Here is a 27,788-nt window from a genome sequence, read left to right as displayed (position 1 = left end):
CCAGACATCTCATCAGGGCTGGATCCTGCTCCATGCAAGCCCATGCTAAGCCAGTAGGTCAAGACAGTATCTGCAGGGTATTGACACCTTCCTCCTGAGACTGGGTTTTAAATCACTTCTATCTCCAGAACATACTTTGATGGAATAACTGACAAAGTTCAAATGGTTATTAATTCTAACAAGAGCCTGAATAACTCCTCTTGTACAGGCTGGCTGCTGTAGCAAAATTCAGCTACAACACAAACATGGAAAGAATCAAACTTGTTACTGTGATTCACTGAGTCATTTCAGGTTGTAAAGAACATATGGCACTTGCGAGCTTTCCTCGATATCTTTGATTTTTTAATTAGATTCCTGTGCAAGTCAGTCTGCTGGCCTACAGCTGCAGATACCAGGTTACAAAGCAACCTTAGGAGTCCCACTGCTCTGTCTGATAGAAACCACTATGTCAGGAAACTGCTGCAGGCACAGCTCCTGCTGCTTCCACCCCAGGAACTGGTCAGTAGGTAATTAACACTGCGGAATTAAAGGGACAGTCCAAAAATGCAGCTACGCCTTAACCAAAATGCAAATTAATGTTTTAATACACTACATTGCTCTGTAATTTTAGGATACTTTTGGTATCTTTATCATTAGGAAACTGTATGCCGTAATTTTCTCTTCCATGTCTTCACATGGTTCTTAAATTCACCTTCTGCCACTGACAAACTTGCTCTAGGTTTCCACTGCTTTTTGGACAACTGCAGGTGATCACAGTCAAAATGAAATAAAGTTAACAAATCTGTTAACAAATCTGAAGAATTTGCAAGGCAATAAACAGTGCATCCACATCATGGCACTGAAACACAGCAAAAAGCACCAACAGCATCAGATGATTGTGGGACCTGATCTCCCTACAAGACACTAGTCTCGGTAAATTTTAGAATCAGAACCAATATCTCCTTTTAATAGTACAGATCAAACAAAAATAAATTCTGTTGTTGTTGTTTATTTGTTTGTTTTTTAGAAAGAACTCCCAGCAGGTTGACTACCACAGTGAATTATGACTTTTCATGAATGCTGCAGTGTACAAAATCTCAGTGACACTTGTAACCTGAGGCAGCAAAGCATGGCACAATATGCTGGAACAATACGTTGGTTACATTAATCACAATGGCACAGCATCGCAGCTGTCCTTTTTTCAAAGTCAATTTGAATCTGGCTGTTCTGGGGTTGTTCATATTATTTTTTATTTATTTATTTTTTGAGGAGGGAAGACTTAAAAATTCAGAAGAGCTTCCAGACTGTTGTAGTCATGTTCAAAATAACACTCATTGCTCTTGAAAATCCACCCTGATTTTATAATATTTCCTGAATTTATAAGCTAATATTAAAAATAACCTCTTTTATAAAAAAAATAAATCAAATACTTTACAAGTCAAACAATAGTAAACATAGAGCTCATGCATATTTACTGCAGCGGCATGGGTGCCCCAAGTTCCTTTCAAGTTGCAGGACTCTTAAGTCATTAAAAACTGTATCAAAGCTCCAATTCAAACTGATTTTAAATGAGATTAGAGTTACAAAATAAACAATAGATCTTCTTTTAAATGTTTGAATATAATATAACAATCAGTTCTAAGAGTCACCTGCTTGGTGGGCATCAGTCAAGGAGAAACCTGCAACTTGGAGTTCACTTGCTTATTCAGCATCTGTTTTCCTTAAAGCAGTTTGTCAGGAGAGAAAAGCACTCCTGTTGCAGCACAGGCAGGGTCACAATCCCTCCAACACTGCACCCTTTGCCAGTGGATGTGCTGAAGAAGGTGTCACACAAACTCCTGGGGAATGAAGATGAACTGGATGCATTCACATTCAGCCCTGCTTCCTATGACTTCGTAACATGCAGAAATGCCCATGGGCCTGAACTTCTCAAAGGTGACTTTATTAGGGCTACGCAGTTGGCTACTGCTACAAAGCACAAACACACCTAGGTTTTGTGTTAATTAGTAGCATACATAGCATAGAACATAGTGCGATATTGAGAAAACACTTCTTTTCAAGTGATAATAGCAAACAATGCTAAGGAATTCAAAATACAGAAAAGCTGAATAAATGTTCTTCCATCACCATTTCACAAAACACTATGATTAAGCATCTAAAACAACCCCTTTGCTTCACATGACAAATCAAAGGGAAATGAAGGAAACCTGCCCTCCTGAAAGCGCAGTTGCACCAGGTCTTTCAAACCCACAGCAAGTCTCTCTCATATGCCATGCATAAAATCTGTGAGTAGGGCAGAAAGACATCTGATAATTAGCAGAACTAAAATTTAACACTGCTCTGCACTTTGAGGAGAGACGAGAGAGATCAGAAATAGGGTATCTCTGTTGGCAATTTTCTGTCTAATTCTGGAACAACACAGACTGCACCAGAAACTGCTCATCCACTCCATCTCATCTGATAGACAAGCATTTACCACATCATAACACTCTAAATAGCTGGGCAGGAAAAAGCCTAAACCCCTCCCTCCCCCTCCTTAAGTATAGAAAACTGCATCTATGCTATTTACAGATTTGAACCCTTGTCTGTACTGAAGTTTTGTAAATATAGCCAATTTCAAGGTCAAATGCATTAAGAATTGGATACGTGCCTTGAGAGAAACAACTCGGATGGCCTCCATTTTCGTTCCTCAGCACTCGTGTTCAATATTTGTTGACTCTAAACCTTCAAAGGCACCCAGCCAATATGAAATCTAAGACTCAGGGACTAACGCAGAACTTAACCTGGCTGTATCTGGACCTTGGCCTATAACTGTCTCATAATCCAGTTTATTCATTCAAAAATAAGCAAACCAACAAAATACAAACAAACCAACCTTGCATAATTATTTGCTCTTTGCATGCCTTGCTTCTCACTGCATCCTGGAGCAAAAGCGCAAGGGTGGGGTGTATTCCTAACACTGCCCTTGCCGCTCCATGAGCTGAAGAATTTTTTGCTGGTAGTCTCTGTTTTTGTAGCGTTGGCAATCTGAAAAACAAAAAACATTTTGTTAACACGTGGATGACAAGCTACATTAGAAATAAGTTCAATTTGGAACCACAGCCAGCTTAAACATAAACCTCTTACATGCAAAGACAACTCACCCAAAAAGAGTGACTAGAACCACCTTCACTGAATTCACACATCACTTAAGCATTATATGTGCACCACTCATGAGCAGCAGCAAAAAGCTTTAGAAACCAGTAATGCAACAAATGTCAACATGTGCCTCAGAGGAATTTTTGTTGAGCAACCCAGGTTTGTTGTAAGGAGAGGTCTGCACTGCAATAACTCCATTATCCCCACTCAGTCCACTTGACCAGGAAAGAAAGCTTGAAAGGAGCCACGACCAGCATGGTTTCCTTCTACAGCAGCAGCACTGACTGTGAATAGTGCCTACCAAATCCTAGCTGTGACCTCATAAAATAGCCATGCTTCAGCTACAAAGATCTGCGGAAGTTTGCTTGCAGCAGCCCAGACATGCTCTTGAGAGCAGCGCTCTGTTTTTGAGCAGACAGACATAGACTAACCTCTTGCTCTTCTCCCTGCACCACTTGAAAACAGTAAGACAGAAAACATCACTGCTCTACTTGTTCCATGTGAGTACACTGGAGATAGTGTGTAACTGAGCTCCCCAAAGCTGGCAAGGAAAACTTCTTGCTTTACAAATTCTGTTGTCTTCATGACGCAAAATGTCAGACTGTATTACAAGAGTTGCTGTGATGTTTCAATTGGCATGGCTGACTTTCAGCAGCTTCTTCACGGCACACAGCACCTTGTCGTAAAAATATCCTTATTTTTACAACTTTTAAACTGACAAACTACAGCACAATTAAAACTAACACAAGAATTTTTTCCTACTTCAAATAGCAGATCTCACTGACAAGCCTCGTGATAGAATCAGCGTATAACAATATAGATTCTCAATTAAAACAGTACATGTGAAATAGAAACTAGTGGTTGCTCTTCCATTTAAACTGTCAAGCAGAAAAAAATAGAGCTACACAGAACTAGATGTTTTCTTTTATTAAGATTACTTAGTGGAATTAGAGCATGTTCTTACACTGCAATAGTCCCAAAATGACTTCACTGAAAACAAAGGCTGCCCCACTAAAATAAAATGCAGACGAAATAGTAATACAAGCAGCAAACCCACAATGCAAAAGGGACAAATTAACAATGGGTCAGTAAAGTAAGGAGCAGTATCAGGCTGTAAGTTACACCCAAAAGGAAACATGAGTAATAAGGCTTAAGTAATATTCTTCTCAGCTGTTATCATAAAACCCACTTGCAAATTTCCTACTACAAAATAGAGAATTGCTCTGCTGTGGGGAGGAGTAGATATCTATCAACACCAAATATTTAGAGCACACACCACCAAAATGGTGATGGAGTTCAGGTAACACAGTGCCGACCTATGCAGCATGGATGACTTCTGTTGCAAAGCTCATAGTGTTGCTAATATGACTGATGTACTTCTGTCATACTTCATTTTCCTACCCCGTGGCATGCTCCTCAAAGGAGGCAGCTCTTCCTTCACTATGGTACCTAGCTCCTGACCACCAGCAATTAAAACTTAAAAGACTTAAACGGCAGCTTGTTCTCATCTACATGAATCTTTCCTAAATTCCTGAACTGAGGAGTGCCCTTTCTCTTTTCAGGTTTCAGCTCACAACAGAACGCTGCTTGAGTATATTCCCTTTCCTACCACAACCCCATTTCCATCTCTTCACAGATGGAGCTTCTTTACTAACGCTTTGGCAGGAATTGAGTGAGAGTACTGCAAGAGCTAGAAGAAGCTAAATGCAAGACTTGTGTCACTGTGTGCACACAGTTTCAGCAATGTAGACATGAACTCTGCACTCATATGCAAACCTGATTTTCCTGGATTTTTGTTCACCCATGGCATTGGAGAAACGTAGTTGCCTGTTCGCTGATTACAGCAGTGGTGACCTCGCATACTAAAACTCAGTTATCCAAGGTTTCTAAATGTACAGCTAAAACATTTCAATCTGGGTAAAAACTGGCAGAAATGAGAGCACTATGTTTATAGCAGGCAGACGGTGTAATACTTTAGATAATGAAAGAATCAACCCATGGGAAAGTAACACAATACCTTCCTACCAGTCAAGCTTTACTCGGAAACTTGTTAAGGTCTACATCCTGTTTGTTGAAGAAAACTTACTGGCCAGGGAGGGCCAGTTTTTCTGAAGTGTTCCCAGCACTCCCAGAGGGTTAACTCTCAGGGAGGTCTCAATGTCCCTCCTCAAAATGTCCACCAAGTGTTGAGAGAAGTTTGCCACTGTCAGCACAAACTTTGCAGCAATTCTCTGCCAGCTCTACGATAGCCATTTCCCCATATTTAGAGTCCTTAATAATAAGGCCTAAGACGAGGAAGCTCCCAATGAAATGCAGCATGTTGTTGCACACACACAGAGCTTTACTCATCCAAATATATTTTTATAGCAGGCTAGGGGGAAGCAGACATTACATCAATGATCTTACTACACTCTTCTTGCCTCTTTCCTAAAACAAGCCTTTTAATGCCACCCTTTCTCATCAAACTTTTAGTTAGGGTGAAGCATTTCTGAAGGAATCCATCTGAAAAAATCTTTCATGCATCAAAAAATGGAGAACGGTAACAAAAAGAAAGCAATCAAAAGATAGAATTGCCACACTGAAGTAATTCTCACATAAACCTCACGTATCTCAGAAAGCAGTACTACCCTTGAGTCTACTAAAGATGCCAAAATGCTGTGCCATAAACGTGGTAAATACAATGCAAAAGGATCTGCCATCAGACAAGTAGGCACAGCTGATCATGTTTTCTTAACAGAATAACCTGTAGTAAGACAGTAAGCGCTATGGCTTTAGAACCAGAATTTGCCATTAATCTTGTACTCACACTTCTATCTTTCTGCTGTATAAAGGAGGGATAAACAAATATAAAAATCAGCAAATGGCTAACTAGTGTGACAGTGAAGATCAGATATAATAAGATGGTAAGCTGCTCCTGCTTGAAGCAGAATTAAAAAATAAAGCAGAAAAACTCAACCTTTTCAGCCTTAACATGCCACTCTAAATGTGCAAATGTACAGGACACACATAGCAGTCAATCAGTCATTCATAACCTTTGAATGATCAACTGGAAGAAAAGTAAAAATGATATTAATATTATTTACCTTTAATTCACTAGTTACACAAAAAACCACTGATCACTGCTGAAAGCTTCTAATTCTCTCAGCAGAAGTTTTAATTAGAAAGATTAACATTGATTAATCCACCTGAGTCACTCTGAAGGTGTGACTGAGCAGAGAGCATCCCACCCCAGAGAAATGTGCATTAATTAGTTCTGGATTAAACTGCTTTCCTCCTCATTCAACTTCAAGGGGAAAAAGAAAAAAAAAGGGCAAAAAGCTCCACAACACAACATGAAAAACTCTTCACTATTATGCTTCTGAGATACTTTTTATTTTACTTTCCTCTTCAGGAAACCTCATGCTTTCTTGCCTTGGACTTCATGGCCATCTATTTAACTTCATTGCATTTCTGCAAAATAAACAAACCCAGGCTAGGAGATCAATACATATTTGCAAAGTCCTGCCAGAAAACTGTAGCCGTGAATTAGTCAGATCAGCTGAGCCATGAAGGATGACACTGGTGCTTGATGGGAATGCACACAGTATACAATACATACCACAACTGAAACCAGGCACACTCCCACCCAGAAAGTGAGTTTCAGTGTCCCACCTAGGACGACAATCAAATAGAAAACCTCATTTAAAGCTTTCATCATTTTTCCTTAAGCTCTCAGCTCTCGCCAAAAGATCTCCAGCTGCACATTGGCCTACAGCCCGATCCTGAGTCTTTTACCCCTGAAAAATAGGTAATGATTCTTTGACCATATCTGTAGACCACAACTCACAGTGACCTTAATTTTGCAGAGCTCACATGTCACCTGTCTTTAAAGACACAATTCTGTCTGCAAGCAGGATTGGCTAAATTTTCTCTTTTCAGGAAAATCCCCTCCTGGCCTCTACACTAACAGAAAACATCCCCATGGTAAGATCTGCCTGCTGACCATCCTGTCCATGACCAAGGGAGAGACCATCTCCTTCCCACAGGCCTGGAGGCAGAAAGCTGATTCCCAGGTCAGTTCAACCTAACCCTCCCACTCTATTTTCCCTCATCCAGGAAGGTCTCCCACAAGGTGGTGACTCAGCTCTGCGTACAGGCGCAGCCCAATCCCTCTCTTTGGTCACTAGAAGATGACATTAGAAAGATAGGTGTGGGGGAAACTGGACAGCCAGGTCAGGCAGGCCAGAATGGGAGGGGCAGGGCTTTGTCTTCCACAACCTAAATTGTATGCTTCAGATAATCTCTGCACCTGTGTATGCTTCTCCTGATACTCTGCATTATTTACCCTCATACTTACTTTCAAAGCCCAAGCCACCATGCAGAACACACAGCAGTCCTGCAGAAGTTCTGGTACATGGACAGAAAGGATTTTTCCATTGGCCTGTCAACTCAATACATAATCAATAAGTGGCGTCAGCAGAAGTCAAGTGAGAAAATCTCATCCTATATCAACATGTTATTTCAACAGCATCTAGAATAAATCCTTCTGTGGGTCACTTTCTTCTGTTGCCACTATGCCTGTTGGTGGAGGTTTTTTTTTTTTTTTTTTAAATCAGTTATTTGAGGCTTTGGAAAGAAGACAATTTGCCTATGTTACTGCAAAGGACTGAGGCCCCAACTGCATCCTGTTGAGGCTCCTGACAGTCACAGGGCACTCAGATCAGATCAGTGATGCTGACTTAAAAAGCAGGTGACTGATTGGAAGCGGACACAGAAATAGCAGAATTGAGCTTGATCTATTCGCAGACAAATGCAAAGCCACAGTTTTCCAGTGCTGACAGAATTCAAGCTGCAGGGAGCACAAGTGAAGCCCCAACACCACCTTGGGACTCTGAATTTCGAAACATTTTTGCAGTGGAACAACTTAAGAAATACAAACATTCCTCGTCGAGATCAGTCATAAACACTTTCTGAAATGGAGATGAACTCCCTAATTGTGTATTTAAAGCAACATTATAAACCAGGCCATATTTATGTAAAGCAACACTGGGGGCTTAAAGCAACAGTGGTGTTATTCTATCCAGGAGCTCAGACTGAGCACCCAGGAGCAACACACAAACGATGTTACTGTTCAAGAGTGAACCTGCAGGTATAGGAAGCTAAGAGGGGAAAAAAGATGAGCTTGATAGAAACACTCAAGGTGAATCCATCCATTTCTTAAACCTTGTGTTATAGAGTATTCACTAGAAAACACAAGGAAAACAGTTACAAAAAAAAACCCCAAACAATACTAACAATAAAAAGCTGTTTATTTCCTAAGCAAAGTTTCAAAAGAAATTAAAACCTCTGAGAGAAAAAAAGTTAGAGGTTTCCATGAAATTCTCCATGAAGCTAACAAAGAAAGCCAAACAAGGGACATGTAGGAAGGAAAGCCTCAGATTCCTATAATGCTAGCAACGTTACCAATGGGCCACTGCTCATATCTAATGGCAGATACAAAATTTAACAGATTTTGACATTACACTTTACAGACATCATGATGTAAGAAATACTTGAGAATATATAACTTTTAAAATTATTTTTTAGTACTCCAGTTTCCCTTCTCTAGCATGCTTATACAATTTTTTGATACATTAAGTCATATACAAGAAAATAACTTCATATTTTAATACTGTATTTTCATCAGGACGTTCATAACCGATTTAAAGTAACCAAAATGGTGGAAGTAGTTGACTTAAACATATTAACCTCAAAGATCAAAATTCTGTCTTTTTGCTTAAATATACCTGTGAAAAATGTAGCACATCAACATTTAGCAGAAACATCAAAACTGTTCCTGCTTACCTCAGCGCCTGAACTCCCTGGAAAGTCACCCACCATTAACTCCAGCTGTCAGGTAGATAAATGTACTATTCAACCACTGATTAGATCTTATGTAAGATTTTGCAATGCAGAGGCCTTAAAGTGCTTAATTGTTTTAGCTTACTCTATGGCCCTTACATTGTTTTTTTTTCCAAATTAAAAGCATAAAGTTAACATTGATGATAACATTTTCACTCAAACAAGTTTTAATTTTAAAGTGTTTTTTCTTACTTTTAAGGAACAAAGCCTTACAGAATACCCTAACAGTGTATCATGACTGCTGCAAGTTGCTAGGACATCCATGGTAACACTCACCTTTGGCTGTGCGAAGTGAATCTGAAAGTCAACAAAACGCTATTCTTCATCACTGTTAAGGCAGCAGATTAAAGCAAGGCTGTAAAAGCAACCTAGGCATTTATACTCAGCAAGCAATTATCTATTTGTTACAATCCTGAGCTATTTCTTAGCCCACTAACTCAGCCAAGACTGGAGGCTGGCAAGTGCTTCCCTCTCCATATCCACCTCAGCTGCTTAAATACAAACTCTCCCATCCAGAAAAGCTCCTTGTGCCTCTCACTTATCACAACTTTAAAAGTTCTGTTTTAGTTACTATTATCAAAAGCGTTCCCTCCACAAGTGCTTATACCAGTTAGCACTTCACACTAGGGTGAGCATTTTGCGCCTGCTGAGTGAGCTAAGCTTTGAAAAAAACAGGGAGAAGTGAGAGTCACCAGAGAGGAGAGCTGGAGCACCTCCAATGAAGATAGGCTGAAGGAGCTGGGCGTGATCAGTCTGCAGAAGAGAAGGCTGCGAGGAGACCTCATTGCAGCCTTCCAGTATTTAAAGGAAGACTATAAACGGGGGAAATCAACTTTTTACATGGGTAGATAGTGATAGGACAAGTGGGAATGGTTTTAAACTAAAGGAGGAGAGACTTAGATCAGATGTCAGGGGGAAGTTTTTCACTGAGAGGATGATGAGATGCTGGAGCAGGCTGCCCAGAGAGGCTGTGGAAGCCCCATTCATGGAGGTGTTTAAAGCCAGGTTGGATGGGGCCCTGGGCAGCCTGATCTGATACGTGATCTAGCTGTTGGCAACACTACCTGCGGTAGGGGGGTTGGAACTTAATGATTCTTCCTACCCAAGCCATTCTATGTTTCTATGATACTGTGATTCTATTATATCATTATAAACCTTAAAGAGCAACAAAAACGGGAGAAAAGAACACAGGCTACACAAAGTCTTTAGATCCTGAATGGAGCAATGCTGATCTATCTGTGGCCACTTCATTCCCACCCTCTGAAACTCCTCAGACGGGCCTTCGTTTTGCCACCAAACTGAAGCCACCAAACTATCCCAGAGCTATGACTTTAAAATAACAAAGATTTATTGGTAAAATCCTAAAAGTTGGTAGTCCCAGCATCCCACTGCAAACTTGGAGAAAGAAAAGTAAAAGACGAAGTTGATGTTCAAAGTTTAGTTCCCAAACTTCTGGCATCACCTCTCCTCCTAGGCATTACTGAGAGCGAGATATGGAGCAGACAATACACTCTACTCCTAGCTTTGTCAGGAATTACTGCATGAATGACGACAGTAGTAAATGAATGAAATAGTGTTTTCAACTGCTTTTCAATTATTGTCTTGAGTATGTGTTGGTGTAAAGCTCTACTCAATTTGGAAGACCTCTGAACACCCAGATACTTTCTTCTCTGACAAAAGCAGAGGCAGATGGCACAGCAGGGCTGCCCAGTCTGGCACTCAGTACCACCAATCATATTCCCTACCCCAAGCATGCACAGAGACTGGTGCAGTTGAAGCACGTTTTATATAGTGGGCGTACTAGAAGATTTTATCAGTAAGCACTTAACCTGCTCTTGAGAACATGCAAGTAATGATTTTTATTTATTTTTTTAAACCAACCTACTCAAGTTAGTAAATCTGATTTAATTTCCATGGGGCTGCAAAAGCCATCCTGACTCCCCTCTCTACTTCCCAAAGGTATAACAACTCTTTGAAGGAATGGCTGGCTAAATAAGGTTGGACAAACCTCTCTGATTTCTGTAATGCATTCTTTCAAAAGCTTTTGGAGTTATTCTGTTGAAATTTTTTCCAAGACATTTCAGCCTGAGGCAGAAAAAAAACACTGGAATTTTTTTTCATATGACTGACTGAAGGCTGGCAAGAACTAAACACAGGTTAAAATGTTATACAGGAGGCATGCTTAAAGGTGCTCCTGCCACCTTCACCTACAGTATTTTATATATAAATGTTGAATAATGCAGTTGGAAGCATAAAGGCATATTAAAACAGTTTCAAATACTAACGTCCCCTCCCTCCTTTTTGTTGTTGTTGCTTCAATAATTTACACAGGGGAAGACAGGAGTACTGTAGATTTAGCCATGCAAAATAAGAAACTTTACTTTGCGTCCTACAGTAACACAGGATTTTCTAAGCTAAATGACACAGCTCTATCACAATCTCCATTATCCATGGTAAAAAAAAAAAAAAGGTAACCCACTAACTTCTAAAAAGGAATTTTGAACCTAGCTACATATTACTTCTTCCACAAATCGCAGTAGGTCTTTCACCTACCCCACCTGACCTGATTCCTAAACCAGTACGCACCCTACACCACCTCAGATGCTAATGGAGTGGCGATAGGACTGGACTCTCAGCTAAAAGACAACATAGGCTGTAACTAATTCTCTCCTCTATTCATGTAGAGAGCCTGGAGGCCGAGGCTCGTCTTTTAGGCACCTCAGGCAATTGCTCACATGAGCCACAGAGTATGCTTACTACTTATTTTTGAGCAACAACACAAAAAGGAAAAATATATATATTTTCCAATGGAAATGCAGATTTAAGGGCTGATACTCTGGTGAAAACTGAAAGTTATAATGAATTCCAGGATTCAATCGAGTACTCCATTCTTGAAAAACACAATAATGAAAGACTTACATATGAAATTTGGTAGTAATAACTTTGGGGTCAAATCCATAGTGCTTTTTTTTTTGGCAAAGCTTCCACTGATGACACTTAAATGTGATTTCAGTGGGTGTTCTGCCTGAGAAAGGGCTGTATATTTAAGTCACCCCATTCCCAGTATTATGCAGTGTCAACCAGTCACAAAACCTAGTATTATTTAGACCATCTGCATGCCAGAATCTCCAATTGCAGGGTGCAAAAACCAGCAGGAAACATTGATCACTCCCCTTAGTAGCAAACAAAAAAAACATCTTTTTTACTTGGTTTTCTTATTATATCTTTTACCTTCTAGAATAGCAATTGCCTTTTTTTAAAACATGGATTTGCACAGTATTCAATTTGCCAGTTTCCCCATATAGATGTAAATTTACTGAAATAGCTGCTCACAAAATCCAAAGCCCAAGGGTGGAGACCTAAAAATAAATGTTTGTAGTTTAAGGTCTTTTATATCCATACATGATAATAAATCTGTTTAACCTCCGGTGAAGAAAGGGAAGAATGGGAAAATCATAAGCAAGCAGAAAATAAAAATGTCTACCCCACACAAAATTGTATAGATACTTCTATGCAACCACTTGGCTAAATGTTTCAAACGTTGGTTTTTCAAAAGTATTTATCCATATAAACTATCCTTTTGTTTCTTTTGGCTCCAAATGTTCCTAGGCTCATGAATTCTTCCTTCCATCTTATTATTGAAGAAAACACAGCCAACATTGCCTTTACGGAGCATGAAAAACCCAAGTATCACTTTCTAGTTAACTCTTCTGGATCTACTTTGAAGTGAATACAGCAATTACGGGCCAGGTTCTCTAATCAATGCTTTGCATCAAATCACTACCATTTAATAGTATTTAATTTCCCAGATAGTACCACAGAAAAGTCTCTATGGTCAGAAGGCAAGCTCAACTCACAAGAGTTGTGGAACACACTCTAAAAATTTGTAATGGCCTACGTAATGCAAAAACAATAAGCAGTAGTAGGCAATGCTTACTACTCAACTGAATGCCACAATCTTAGAAATATTTCCAACAGTACTTCTCTTTTTAAATTAAAAGACTTCAGTAAATCAGACCTCATACTGATCTCTCACCATCCAAATTCAGTGAACACAGACTTCATCAATATTTCTACTCTGTACTTTTAAATAATTATAAAAAGAAATTTTATAATCGCCTTCTTTTTTCATTCTTTTCTACTGCTTCTCTAATTTGAGATATCAGTGACTACACAAGCCATTTGTCTGTATTTCTGTATTTTCCACTTCTTTAATCTCACACTTGAATGATAATTTTGTGATGTATCTATTCTTACAGCACAGTTAACGACTTCACAGCCAACAGTTGTCACCAAGTGTCTCAAAAAAAGTCAACGAAGCGGCAGCTTCCAAAACAAACCATTCTCAAAGGAATAGATGTACTACAAAGTGCTGAGGTTTGCCCCCTTAAATGCCACATGTGCTCTGTTTGGGAGCCTTTCCCTTCACGCTCCTCAATCTTCCCTCATATTGTATTCTTCAGAAGCAGAAGAGCCAGCCAAGAGGGACTTGACATGACTCCAGACAGAAACACAATTTCACTGTCTCGGTTTCTCCGACAGAGCTGAGGAACCAACTCAGTGACATGGAAGTGAAAATTTACACACTGCAGTTTTTCAGAAGAAGCGCCACCCATCCCAGCAACTCCTCGATTAAGACCCAGCATTCAAATTGCAAAAATATAAACTTATGAGTTGTCTCGTTAGTCAGAGAAATGTGATGTTTTCCAATGTTAAGGAATGTGACAATAACAGCAAATCTTAACGCTGCTTGATAAGTGGCAGGCAATTCTCCATATAAGGTGAAAAATGTGTTACAGCAGCTTGTAAAGAACTGTTAATTCTTTGCCTGTTCTTAATATTTAAGAATATAAATGAACATATAAATCTATTCTGTAAGTAAACCCAGGAAGTCCATTTTGCACGCTGTTAGCTATAAACCATCTAAACCATGCTCAGAGTATAAGGAATTTTGAACTTAACCATTTAATCCCTTTTAAACACAGAGTGCATTTAAGCCTGGTATGTACATCTTGCTAGCACCGAACCGAACGTAAATCTGAAAGGTCCTGGCCCCATTCAATTCCTAAATTCCCTTTATACTTCACCATTCCCCAGTAATCCCATGCATTCCAGTCCGTTTAACAATTCTGCTGCTGCAAGAGGACATCAGAGGCTGGAGAAGCCCAGCAGCCTGACACAACCATCGGTCTCTCGCTCTGCACATCCTGCAGGCTGAACACCAGGACAGCAGGGTATCAGCAATAAGACTAGTGCTACTGCTCTATCTTTGCTTTTACTGTCCAGTAATCTCTGTAAAGTAGCAACACAAATAAGTAGCATTTATGAAGCTGTCTGTGCATTACATAAAGACTGAAGACACACTTAGTAAAAGACTAAAGGAAAGACTTCTATTGATTGTAATGGGCTCTACACAAAGCTGTAACAGCAGAGAAAAACAAATGATTCCTTTTGCATAATGTAAGATACGGCATCCGCAAAAGATATATCAGACTTGGCAATGAAATCTACTTCGTTTTGAATCACAGAACCTTTAAGATTATCTAATTCAACTGACAAAGTTGGGTATAAGCTCTGGTCTCCCCCATTTCTCTGTATTTCACACATGGTGTCAGCACCCCTGTGAGTCATCACAGTGGTCTGACAAATCGCCTACTAAACCAGCTGGACTATTCTTCCTGGCTTTGGGACTGGCATTTTCATAGTTGGGATGTAGCAGGTAACGACACTTGCCAAGGAAGTGGCTTCCTCTGCAGTGTCAGGAAAAGAAGGATAGCACAGAGGTAGCCAGAAGCTTTGCTCGCATTTCTTCATCTATTGATTTAATGGTAAGGAACAAATATCAGTGACTTCCTGAAGAGTCCATCAGCAAACTAGAGGCCATAAAACAGGCCTGACAGTAAGAAGATAAAAGAAGAGACTCAGAAAATATCCCCCAGGATCATTCAGAAAAGACTCAAAGCTGATGCAGTTAACTGGGGATAGAAGGCTTCCCAAAATTTAGCTGGCAATGGAGAGAGAAAACGAAAGGTTGAATAGAATTTAATGATTTTTTTTTTTAACAAAATCCTGGAGCCCATAAAAGATACTGTAGAATCTGTACTCTAGAATTTGGTTATTTCTATGAGAAGAGAGGCACTGAGAGGAAGTTTGCATACACATTGCTCATGTATCCACATAATGGGGATGTTCACATGGAGAAGGACAGTAAGAAAAGAGACACTTAGCTTTCTTTAACTTTGAGGAAAATTTTTGATTTGACTTTTTTAGTCACAGAAATTTATTTATATGAAAATAAAGATCTGGTGATTGTTCCAAATTGCCATACCTTTTTAGTTAATCTACATTCAGCTAGAAAATGTAATGCGACCCACTGTAAAACAGAACTGACTGCATTATTGCTACTATAAATGCAATACTCACTTGTATAGAATACATCAAATACTTAATAGCCAGAAGGAGAATATGGGCAGGAAAGAAAAAATGTGTATTTAGAACACATTAAATGTCTTATACAACATGGGTGGAAAGTGCAATCAGCACATGAATTTTATTAGTCCTTCACAGCTTTCCTTATTGCATGTACCATGAAGTTCAGGTAAGAGTTCGGGAAAGAGAGTGCAACAATGCTGTAATGTCATAATTATTAAGAAACACAAGGAGAGTTGACTAGCCATAACAATTACTTTTGAGTTTTTGAGAGGTTTCTTAGCATCTGCTCAACAACACCAAACACTTTGTCATAGCTCTTCCACTTCTCCTGTAAAGCATTTCTTGTCTTATTCAAAGGATCAGCATCATATTCCAGGCAGGTCTTCAGCCTCTCTATATGGCAGTGCCCTGACACACAAAAAATTCTAGAACTGAGGGAGTTGAAAATGAAGAAAATCATTAATGTGAGTTTATCAGGTAAATTGGCTTCATGCATTTCAGCTTACACTTCTGTAAAATGACAGCAGCGCTGAACCAACACATGCATGGAGTTGTCACAACCCATGATCCAGTCAATTACTCCTACTGTTGCTGGGCTATTTTACTGTTTACTTTTAAGAAATATTTTGAAAATTTTGCATCTTATTGCTGACTCTTTATTCCTATAATGATTTTAAAATTTAATCAATTCTCATTATTAAAAAATCTGATCTATTACACCTTGAATGGTAAATTACCATTGAAGAGGTTACTTTGTTACTTAACAAATTTAGACTAATTTTTGAGACATAAGTTGCAGTACTCTGTTTGAGAAAGCGTTAATAAATCAACTAAAATCCTTGAAACAAAAACCAACAGACCACACAACATCAAACACCTTCTTGACATGTTCATTCCACATATACTTCATAACTTGTCTTTACTGTCATTTCTGAAGCATTAGGAGCATGCTTCACAATTCAGGAAGTTGACCCCCCTATTATTTGGATATGTATGTTACAATAGAAACCAGTTTAAAAAGAAAAAAAATAAAAAATAACCAGGAGTTCAGTACCAGTGCTCTTTGCAAACAGTTGCAAAAATGACTTTATCACAGAGGCACTATATTGGTGGTTTTGAAGAGTCACAGAATGGCATGCAGCTTCAGAAAAGCTTAACGGAACAGATGAACGGTTTGGGGAGATCAGTAAGTCTGACATATTTCTGGGAAAAAGAAAGCAAAGAGGGTTCTACTCTAATTACAACACTTGCCTGCAAGAGTACAATACAAACCAATCAACAACACCAACAAAACAGTCAAGGTGAAACACATTTCTTTCTGCAAGTATAAAACCAAAAGGGACCCAGTTAACTGGATAAAACAAGCTAATATTCTGCAGTCACATGAGCTTTAAGCTAGCAAGGTTAGCAAACATGGACATAATCCCACACATACGTCTGCTACTGTCTAAAACACCGCAAATAATTGCATACTTAGGCTGGGTATATATAGGGCTCTTCTCATTCAGCTGAAGGTGCCAGTACAATTAAAAATATAAAATGACACATAGGAAAGAGTAGTGTTAAGCCATGGACTGGCACAGAGTATCAATACTCACTCGTTGAAAGATGAACAACAACAAGTTTTTGCTCCTGTAAGAATTTGCAGCCTTCCTTCAGATCTGTGACCTAGAGTCAAAGGCATCCTTTCCTATTCCTAATCAGCTATGGCACAAAATTCTCTCCCACTAAAAAATTTCTCCGGAGGTTTCTGGCTGTCAGAGAGTCTGTTTTGTTGACTCTCGCACATAGCACCTATTGCCTTGCTATTTAAACAAGAATAGCCCTTGAACTGCCACCAGGCAGCAAGCACTGCAGCAATGTACATCTGGATTTTAAGAGCCAAGTTACAATTTTCTGTTCTGTGAAAGGGGTTTAAAAAACAAAACAAAACAGCACCAGCCAGGAGAATTAACTTCAAACATTATTTAATTCTTACACAATGACTCTAAGTATGTTTACAGTCATTCACATCTAGAGGTTTTTGTCATTCTCATTTCCTGGATCCTTATCTGAATTCCATACAGAAATTTTCAGTGGTATATGAAGATGTATGCAAACTACTCCAAATCATCCAAATAAAATGAAACAGTAAACTGAATGGTAAAGAAACTACAGCTGCCAAATTATATATGATCTAAAAAAAAAAAAAATTCTGACCTTTTTGTACAAATTTACCCTTAAAGGAACTATTATATGTCCTTAATGCAGATGATAAGTCTGATGTGGCTAAGAATAACCATGCTTACAGTTGTTTCTCTTTTTATTAGGAGAAAGCAAAATGGAATGCCTATTATCCATGTGACAGCAAAGAGCTCACATGGCTAACCACTAACTTGGAGGTTTTCAGGGTTTAGCGCCTAAACTTTAGAGATTATGGCTCCTGCTCCAAAAATGGCTACCCCTGTGAACTTTTCAGGATGCCATAATCATTACCATTTTTCTCCTGAAAGATTTTATATATTAAATATATGTATAAGTATTATAAGCGCATGTCAATAGCACATATGATAATGCAAAAATTAATATAAATACAGCTGTAATAAAATGCCAATAATGAATGGAAAAAAACGACTTTACTTAAAACAACCATGACTAAATTATCATGAATACTTCATACCATAATACTAAGTTCAATATGGTAAATTATGTATTACAATTTCGGTTTCGACTAACAAGTGACCTCAACTACAGCAATTCCACAAATAAATTCTTAGAGAAGAATGGGAAAAAATATCAGCAAGATACAAAAGTTCCTCATAAAAACATCTTTGTCTGAGGAAGATAGCTGCACAGTAAGGACCTCCTAGCTCAAGAGGATATAGAGAATGCGAGTGAACAAGAAGTTAATGCCAAGCTCCCGTTTTGAGATCCCAGAACAGTTAGCTCTACATAGTTTCTTGAAGTATTTACCAAACAAGTAGTATATGTGAGATGGTCTTCCCTATAACATGGAACTCCCAGTGAAAGATGAAATACTGCAAGAAATAAAAACAATGTCAGCGTGTGGATCAGAGGGAATAAAGAACTGTTCCAAAACAAAGTAAATTATTTTAGAAGAAACTAAGTGTTTAACTGTGCTTAGTAGTCAAGCACAGTTCAGAAACTGAATAAATCTTTTACTGCAATCCTGTGATGGAAAAAAAGTAGAAGAAAAGAAGTAGAAGAAGCAACCCAGGCACTTTTTTGATGACTCAACCCCTTATTGCAACTTTTTATAGCTGACAGGCTGACAATGTTAATTTCTACACCAGCCTTACACAAGCAAGAAGTAGCCACTGATTAAGAGCTGGCTTAGCCCAAGCTCAGTGACTGGCGATTAGCATCTACCCCCCCGTGCAGTTGTGAGCCAATGTTCTTTTTGCACAGAAAAGGGAAGAAAGTAATCAACTAAAGACAAATTTGAAAGCAGTGATAAAAGAGCTCTCAAAGTCACCCCACCTAAACTTGCTCTCGGCCTACAGTCCACACAGCCATTTACAGCAAAGGGTTTAGTGAATGGTCCATCATTATTGGCCACAAGCGACATACATTTTCACAATGACAAGTATGCACATGGAGATCTTGTAGGACACACTTTCACATAAAAATGTTGGCTCTGAGATGTGACAGTGACAACTCAGCACAGATATTTGTATCCCAAGCATTATATCAGCATAAACTCAGATGTTTTATAGCCCTAAACTCCTTTGTGTATCACGCCAGGAAGCATTTCATCATAACAAAATTGGTAACAGCCAAACATTGCAGGCAATCCAAATCCTACCAGCAAAGGACCAGTTCCCAGTAGTACACATTCTGCTCTGTGCAATCTAAATCTGAACATCTCCAGGGACAGGGCTCTAGTAGCTTCCCGGAAGAAGCATTCTACTACTTACAAGATCTGACAGTGAAAATATTCTTCCTTTTATTCAGATTAAACTTATTACTTCTGATTTTTACCATTCATAATCCCTCATAGCGTCTTAAGTAACAGCCCCTTCTGTTTAAGGTTTACAGTTTTCAGATGCGTGAACTATTATCTTAGCCCTCTCCTCATTATCACTGAGCAAAGCTATCCGATGTACACAATGTAATTCACTCTGCTTGCATCATGCTTCAGTATTCAACCATTTGTTACGTTTCTATAAACTCTCTTCAAAATAGATGCAATGTCTTAAATACCACAATTTTTAGACTGCTATGAACAGCTATCAACTGATAGTTGCTTACATGCCTTCCTGTTGCTGCCACCCCCACAGCTAGATACAAGAATCTAGATGCAGCCCTAGTACAGCTGGGGTGGACAAGCAACAATACATATACCCTTCTCTCTATACCTCTATAACTCAATTTCAGTTTATGGTCAGTATGTGCTTTCATAAAATATCAGTTTGCCATGCGAGAATATTGTATGCCTGCAAACACCACTACCATCCTCTCTGTGCCCAGACCCGTCTCCTCCAGTTATTCTCAATTTCAGCAGTATGCCTCAAATTCAGCTGTGTCTCCTGAACACTTAGATCACCCTGAGGATTTACAGATAATCTTGAACTATTTACAAGCACCAGTGTTACTCCTCCTCTCTCCCCAGAGCAATCTCAACTCTGCTTTTGAAGAATGCCTGCTGGATGGCTGGAGATGGCAGGCACATCTCTCCTCACCAGCGTGAAGGGCAAATGCTGGCAACAGCCAGGGTCACTCACAGTGGGGCTCTCCAGCGCTGTCTGAAGCCCTTGCTGACGCCGCAGAATTAATAAGAGCCTTTCCATTACCAGTGGTAACAGACAAAATCCAACGCAGCAAAAGGATCTGTGGCTTTATAATATGCTACTCAAAATATCTGCTGATGGTCATAAGACAGAAAGAATAAGCCAAAAAAACTGTATGATGTAGTCAGTTGGCAACTGGGGAAAATCACATACAAAATGAAATGTGTTCAATGCCATAAAAGCAGGGCTGTGGGAAATTGTTGGTTCTCCATATAAGGATCCAATATTTTTTCAATTTGCCAGCATTGCATAAAGCATATAAAACCTTAAAATAAAATTCTAGAAGTTAAACACGAAGAATGCTTTTTACAGTATTTCTTAAGAACATTAATTCTACGTACCCATGAGTCTTGATTTTACAATTTGTAGCCAGCCTAAATTAAAAATGAGGATTTTTAACTTCTCTGTATAAAAAGTCAACCACCTTTTTAACTGAGAGTTAGAAAAAACATAATTGAAAATTACTAACCTCAACGTACTCATTAGTGACAAACCCTAACCCCAGTTAAACACAGCCCTAACAGGATTAAAGCGGCGTTCAGGATGAGGTATGCAGTTCTGGTATGCAAGAAAAGCTGAAGAAAAATCTGGATCCATTTGCAGAGCAGTGATCAGGAAGCAGTTCAGTGCCCAAGGTGCACACACACTCTGTGTGGCAGCTCCCTTCCCTGCTGGAGCTGCAGATGCTCCCACAGAGGCTCTACCTCAGGTACAGTCAAGCAAACCCTGGAGAATGTAAACGCGACACTGTGCTCATCCTCATGTTCCTGTACCTTCTACATGGCCACGCTCACAGCACAGCCCTGCTGCTCCAAGCACTGACTGCCCCTTCCATGTGCTTCAGCATCCACCCCTCCACAAGGTTCCTCAGCTTGTGACATGCTGTTTTGTCCACTGCAGCCACAAAAGTTGCACACACAGGTACACAGAACCCAAGCTCATGGTCCTTCGGTGAGCACTGAAATCATCAAACATGAGATTTTTCTATTGATCACGTGCCATTGGCTGCACATCTACAGAGGCTCAGGAGGGTAAATAATTTTTTCCCAAGTCAATAGTAAATTGGCTGCCTAAATTGTCTCCAGATCCTTTCCAGACAACAGAATGGAAATAATTAGAGGTGGTTGGAAAATGGAATTTTTGTCCTGCGGGGAAAGTCTGATAGTCCTGTGCTTATTTTTATCCTGACACAAACTAGAGTGAAAAAGCCTTAAAATATTTAGCAGAGCAAAACACTGCAAGGTATTCTGACATACTGAAACAACATCATGAAAGTGTTTTGACCCATTTTGCCACTAAGAAGACTACAAGTTGAAGAGAAACCATTCTGAGAGGAATTATCACTGTGCCAGCTGGGGGATGGTGGGCAAGAGGTGCAAGAGCTGGTAGGCTCCAGAGTGATCTGGGATGGTCATGCAGCACACACAGGCACCACCCATCCCTCACACGGACACGCCACCAGTTCATGTCAACTATTCAGCTTCCTCCTTGTGATCCTTCCCCCTGCCATGATCATGCAGCAGTCACTAGCACTGACAGCACAAGCTGACCAATTGTCCATACACCTTCTATTGCTCTGGGCGTGAGTTGGGAGGATTGGGGCAACTACACTTAATCACCCCTCCTTTGTCAAGCTTCTGAAGACAAATTTAAATAAGGTGCTTTGGAAGTTTGGGTGAGGAAACCAACCTTTTTAAAACCAACCTTTGTTTTTTCAGCCAGCAGTGGTTCACTCCTAACTTTTTGTGCTGTTTACTCTGCAGGCAATGCTTGCCCACCACATACATACTGACTTCTTTGCAGTGAGCTGAGATGCTCTGAGGAAAGCTGCAGAGAACCTGTGAAAGCTGCACACACACACTGCATATAAACAGACGGGATGGGATTTACTCCCAACACATATCTAGGGAAAGGAAGAAGACATCTCCCTTACTGCTCTCCATGTACAGCACAATGGTTCCTGCTACCTAATCAGAGATGCACTGTCTAACCTAGGTGCCTCTGAGACAGGTAAAACTCTTCCTTTCTGACTCCTTGGAGACAATTGTTCATGCAAGTGCGATAATTCATAGGAAAACACCATGTCATCACCCTATTAGGGTTCACACCTTAGAAGAGAAGATACCTTAACTGATAGAGCCAGGGAAATCCTGAGTAGATGCGAATTACACTTCACCTGATTTTTGCATTTAATAAATTGCCCTTGGCTGGTACTCATGATGAAGATGACAGCTCTAAATTGCTACTAAGCCACCATTCCCCAAATACAACTTTTCACTGTACACCTAAGGAGGTCTCTCTGGCATCTCCCCTTCCTCATCTGGTCGTCTGGCAACCATGATCAGAAGTACCTGCAGCATGCCATCCACACACAGCTGAAGCAGACAGGGTCTGTTGCATGAAATGACTGGACATGGACACCAGTAAAAATGTTTAGATCTCTGTAGCTTCCTCCAAAAGATCCCTCTAAGCAAGATGAAGGTAATAAGTGAGAAAAAGGAGCCCTTGTAGCTCATTTCAACACTCACTGGTTCAGTCCTCCTGACTCCCGTCTCTGCCTGGAAATAAGGAAGAGTCTCAAAGATACACAAGTTACATAAGGAGTTAAACAAAGTTGCATTTGCTTCGGCTTTAAACCCACAGGGATCTGCAGAGTGGTTGCCTACTGAAAAGGAGATTCTGCCACTGTTTCTCACCCAGCGGATACAGCAAACACAGTCAACTGGGCATCAGCACATTTATCAGGGCTCTGGGGCCGTTCACCTACACATACTTTTGCAGCACAGGCTGCAGCAAAACTTACTTACATATGGTATGCACATGTATATGGCAGTCAGAGACTCTCTATGTGAAACCAGGCACAGTCATAACACATCTAGCTCAAGAAGTATCTCCACATCAGGTACCACCAAGGCCACATTGTTAACCTCATCCAGTATATTTTGTGTTCTCAGAATAGGCACCACTGCTCTCCATGGAACGAGACCTGCAGCTTGTACCAGCAATCAAAGTTGAGGTTTTTTTTCTGTTGCCTACCTAAAGGCAATTTATCTTCTCTAACTTAGGGGGTTGACTGAAAATTGTTTGCCACTGTTTACCAAAGCAAGTTGGCCAGGCAGTGCAACACATTTGATTATGAGTCAGGCTGTCCTCGTACTCATTACTCCTCATACCTGTGCCCTCAGACTGAGAGAAGGGCAAGGAGGAAAGCCCTGGCTGCCCTATCTCTCAAAAGCTGGCAGGGGCCTCAGCACTGAAACACTGACAGACCCCTCAGGATCCTGTTTCCAGCTAGGAAGGTCTGGTGCTCACATGCAGTAAAGCAGCACTACCTTTTCCACTCAGTGTCCATGCCAAGGTCTCATTAAACAGGAAAAAAAAAGGCCAAAACTCCTCATTCTCCTGGGACAGCCATGAGTGGCAGACTTTGGGAGGCCACTCCTTCCAAAAGCAGACTAGCACAAAGTTTGATCAAAAGTAATCTCTATGCAAGACCGATATAATTCAGGCCTTAAAAGAAAAGAAACCTTCAAGAGTGTTAGATAAAATTAGTATTACTAACAAAAAAACAAGAAGGAAAAGGAAGAAATGTTTTCTTCATCTTTACTAGGCATTGCTCCAAGGGAAATCTTTGCAAAACAACAACTTGTCCCAAGGACAGAGAGTGTCACATCTTTCAGAAGCTGAGTCCTAAGGAAGAGATGCGAAAAGGAAGGGAGCAGTTGCACCAGGCAAAGTTCAAAAACTTCACATCTATCAGCCTTCCCCTGCGGAAATGCTGCTTCCAAGCAGCTTTGTACTGAAGACTGCTGATTCTGCAAGTACAGAACTCAAAAAAGGTGAAGAAGAAAGTGAAACGCTGTCCAGAAAAGATCTTGTTTTGGTACTCTGGGTGTGCTGGGCCACCAAATCAGAAACTGTTTCTTTCTCTTTTAATATTTCTACACAGTGAGACAAGCTTTGCAAAACAAACAAACAAAAAAAAGATTGAATTTGTGCAGTCAAAGAGAGGCAAGACACCAAACGATGCCAGTTTTCTTTTATTAGAGATGCAGATTCAGAGAATATGTCTACAGGTGATGATGCCGACAGGTTTAAACTTGTTCTGAGCAGACACATGTGGCTCCTGCCCACGCTCAGAGATAACCCAAAGCCTTTTGAACACTTACCATGGCTCTGGGCCAAACTAATAAACTCTACTGAGCCACAGGTACATCACCTTTAGCTTTGTGCCATTACCTAGGGCTCAGCACATGCTGGCAGCAATCCCAGCTTCGTGCTGACTCAAAGCACAGGCAAGATTCAACCCCACCTGCCTTCACTGAGCAGACAAGAGCTGCCATCACACTCGTGGCATCATCCTCAAGCCCTGACTTTGGTAGTGCAGCCGCTCATGCTCATCACTTGCATTATCAATCCAATGAAAAATATCTCAGACCAGTTTTTGACTCAAGCATGTGTTTTGACACCAAAACAAAAGCTATTCACATCAAGTTGACAGAAGATATGGAACTGAGCATCTAACTAAACTAATACTCTTGGCTTTAAATTTGAATTACGTGACTGTACCACAGCTTTTCTACTGTAAATAAGGAATTTGTACATTTGCACGAAGCTTCTTAAACAAAGCAGTGTTTTTATTGAATAAGTGTTTCTCTGGAAATGCTTTCTCCACCCCTGAACAGCGGCTGTGTTCAGCAGGCTAGGCGTGGAGCAGAAAAAAGGGGAGGACGAGAATTGTGCCGTGCTCATGACAGGCAGAGCCGCCAGGCTTCCACCCAGCTCTCAGACTTTGAGAGCTCTTGCATCTGCTCTTTGACTCAGAAATGACATCTCTGCAGACAGACGGAGGGGTATGGGACTGTAAAACCAAAACATATTTTCTTAACACTGCTCCAGAAATATCCTCTGCTAAACGTGTAGCAGATGCATGTTCCTCATTAAAAAAGTGTTGCTCTACATTATGTCTTGGCTGTAGACTCATTCTGGCAAAGTCTGATACACTGAGGACATATAATTCACGTGTATAGTATGTGAACTCTGTATCCCACTTCACAACCTGCTGAGCTCCTACCATGGGTCTCAGGCCATGGAAATGGGAGCGAAGGAAGAAAGCACCAGTGTGGAGCTGATGCTTTAACTGAGAAAGCAACAATTTAGAGCTTTTGAACGTACTTCTCCCAACTATCTCCAGGCATCAAGTTTTCATTCCCATGTGTGTCATGAAGTGAAAAAGTCACACCAATTCCAGCTACCTTTCCTCAAGAGGAAAAAAAAAAAAAAAAAATCACTTCATGGTGACTGTTTTGTTCCCTGAATCATCTCTCTCCTTTTCTTACACTTTAACTTCTGGTTTCTTGGAGAGGTAGCTCCTAATGATGAATTACAATATTTTTGGCTGATTAGTGCTTAAAACCAGCCCATGTTAAGCATAACTTTGTAATCCACAGGGACACCCTCAGTTTTATTCCTTGCCTGGTATCCAGACTTCGATTTAATTACTGGTTATTTAGATTTATAGGCAGATTTGCTAAAAACAGTGACTCTCTGTGTGCAGACAATAACCTTTTGATGGGTATGGTAGTAAAACTGAAATTCCTATGTAAACAGGACCAAATTTTAAAAGTAGCTGGTGTAGCTCTATAATGAAATTGGCAGCACTGTGTGGGTACTTTGTCTCAGAGAATGCTAAATGGTACATAGCCAGCGTTTGCTCCATAAACTGTCAAACAAGAGAACCACGACTGTTCAGCGATTTGTTTTTCTAATGTAGTTCTCTGCTATGGGAAATGTCTTTTCCATGGCCAAATGCAGAAGCAGTCAAGATCCAAAAGAAATACAAGGGAGAAGGATGATGCCTACAGGGTGTCTCCCAGCAGAGAAAGAAAGAGAAGGAAAAAAGTTTCTGAAAGACTCAGGTTTGTTACTGTTATTGAAAAAGTACAACACCCAGGCAAGAATTACTTTCAGTATGTTATCATTATCAGTCCAGTATCAATAACGCTACTGTAATACTTAAATATTTCTGCCCATCCATTAGGCAAAGATGAGATAAAACTGATGCCCACATCAATGGTATTATAGCTCATGGCAGTACAACAAGCAATAAGAAACATTGTTTTGTTCATTACAATGGAGAGTAGGTAGAAAGGGAGAATCTTCTTTACTGATGAAAAGACATCCCCAGTTCAGATTTTAAAAGCAATTGACATAGACTGACTTTATTTCAAATAGGTGCTCTAGCAAAGCCTTTCAGTAATTGAAAAAACAGCAAAGCTCTCCTTTTTCCTTTCTTTTTGGACCAGACAAAAAGAAAGAAGTAAAACACAGATTTCATCATCTGAATTGAAACCTCATCTGACCTGGTCCTTAGGAAGACGCATTGCATTTAAGTATTTGTGATAGCAATTAAGGGGTCAATTCTGGAGAAGTAATCAGATACACAGTATTTTTTTTTTTTTTTTTTAACTTGGATTCAAGTATCCACAATACCCAGTGAAATAATCAAGGCAACCCTGAGTAGACTGCAAGACTCCTCTGTGCATGTAGAGCTACTTCCCAATGGTGCAATTGTAGCTGGTAATCACGCCTTGCACGCTAGCCACTGCACGCTATCTAGTGGTAGATATAACAGTTATTTGCCCACTACCCTACAATTTCCCTGCCTGCTGCCGGACTGGGAACTGGTTGTTCATAACATGAACAAAGGTAGGATGGGAATACTGCGAACCGCTGGAGAACTATCAGCAGTAATACACCAACTACAACGCATAGGCTCCACAAGAAGGGAGTGTCAACACATATCAGAAGCCTAGATTATGACTGCTGAGAATCAAAGTTCATGTCATTTTTATGTCCCTGAAACGTCAGGTCAATGGCAAATTTAAAAATAACAGTTGTATCATTTTGTCAGTTATAAGACAAATCTTAATAATCTTAGCAACATTGTATCAATCTTGACCTGGTCGGAGACAAAGAAGTCACAGATGCAGAAAGAACCATAAGCCTACAGAGTAATTACCAAAAATAAAAATCACAGCCATGATACAGCATGCCAAATCTCTGTTCAATCCCTTTTACCATACGCAATCTATATTATCCCTGTGTGATATTTCTAGATAAAGATGCCTACTAGCAGCCACATCTTTTACTGAATATCCAGTGTTACAGGTTCCACATAAATACATAAGTATTACAGAGGAGAGAGAGCACTGCCAGCACTGTGCAGATACTTCCTTTTACTGTTGTTAACTGCTGGACTGTGATATGACAAAATGACTTCTAATTCAGAGCTCTGTACGTGGAGGATGGTGGGACTGGATGACCTTGTAGGTCTCTTCCAACCTTGCTAATTCTATGATTCTCAGTCCAATGCATTCAGTTAAGACAAAGTTTTACTTCCATCAACAAAAAAAATGCTCTCACCAAACAACAACAACAAAAAAGATATTGAGTGAGGGTAAAAGATTCAAAGCAAGACCATGAGGACATAAAAACATAGACAAAGAGAAACTTTAAAAAGCAAATAAATACGAGGGCTGCTCCGAAAGTAATACCTCCTATTTTATT

General features: G+C 40.0%; 1 protein-coding gene across 1 annotated transcript in view; it reads right to left on the bottom strand.

The window, feature by feature from the left end:
• Positions 2,879 to 27,788, bottom strand: part of SCAF8 (SR-related CTD associated factor 8) — a 161,958-nt gene continuing 137,048 nt past the window's right edge. Inside the window, exon 22 of the mRNA XM_021391221.1 lies at positions 2,879 to 3,006. The gene's annotated coding sequence lies outside the window, so the exon portion shown is untranslated. The remainder of the gene's footprint in view (positions 3,007 to 27,788) is intronic.

Source organism: Numida meleagris, chromosome 3 (genome assembly GCF_002078875.1).
Source record: "Numida meleagris isolate 19003 breed g44 Domestic line chromosome 3, NumMel1.0, whole genome shotgun sequence".
Classification (NCBI taxonomy): Eukaryota; Metazoa; Chordata; class Aves; order Galliformes; family Numididae; genus Numida; species Numida meleagris.
Note: the sequence above shows the minus strand (reverse complement) of the source record. Positions and strands in the feature narration are given on the sequence as shown.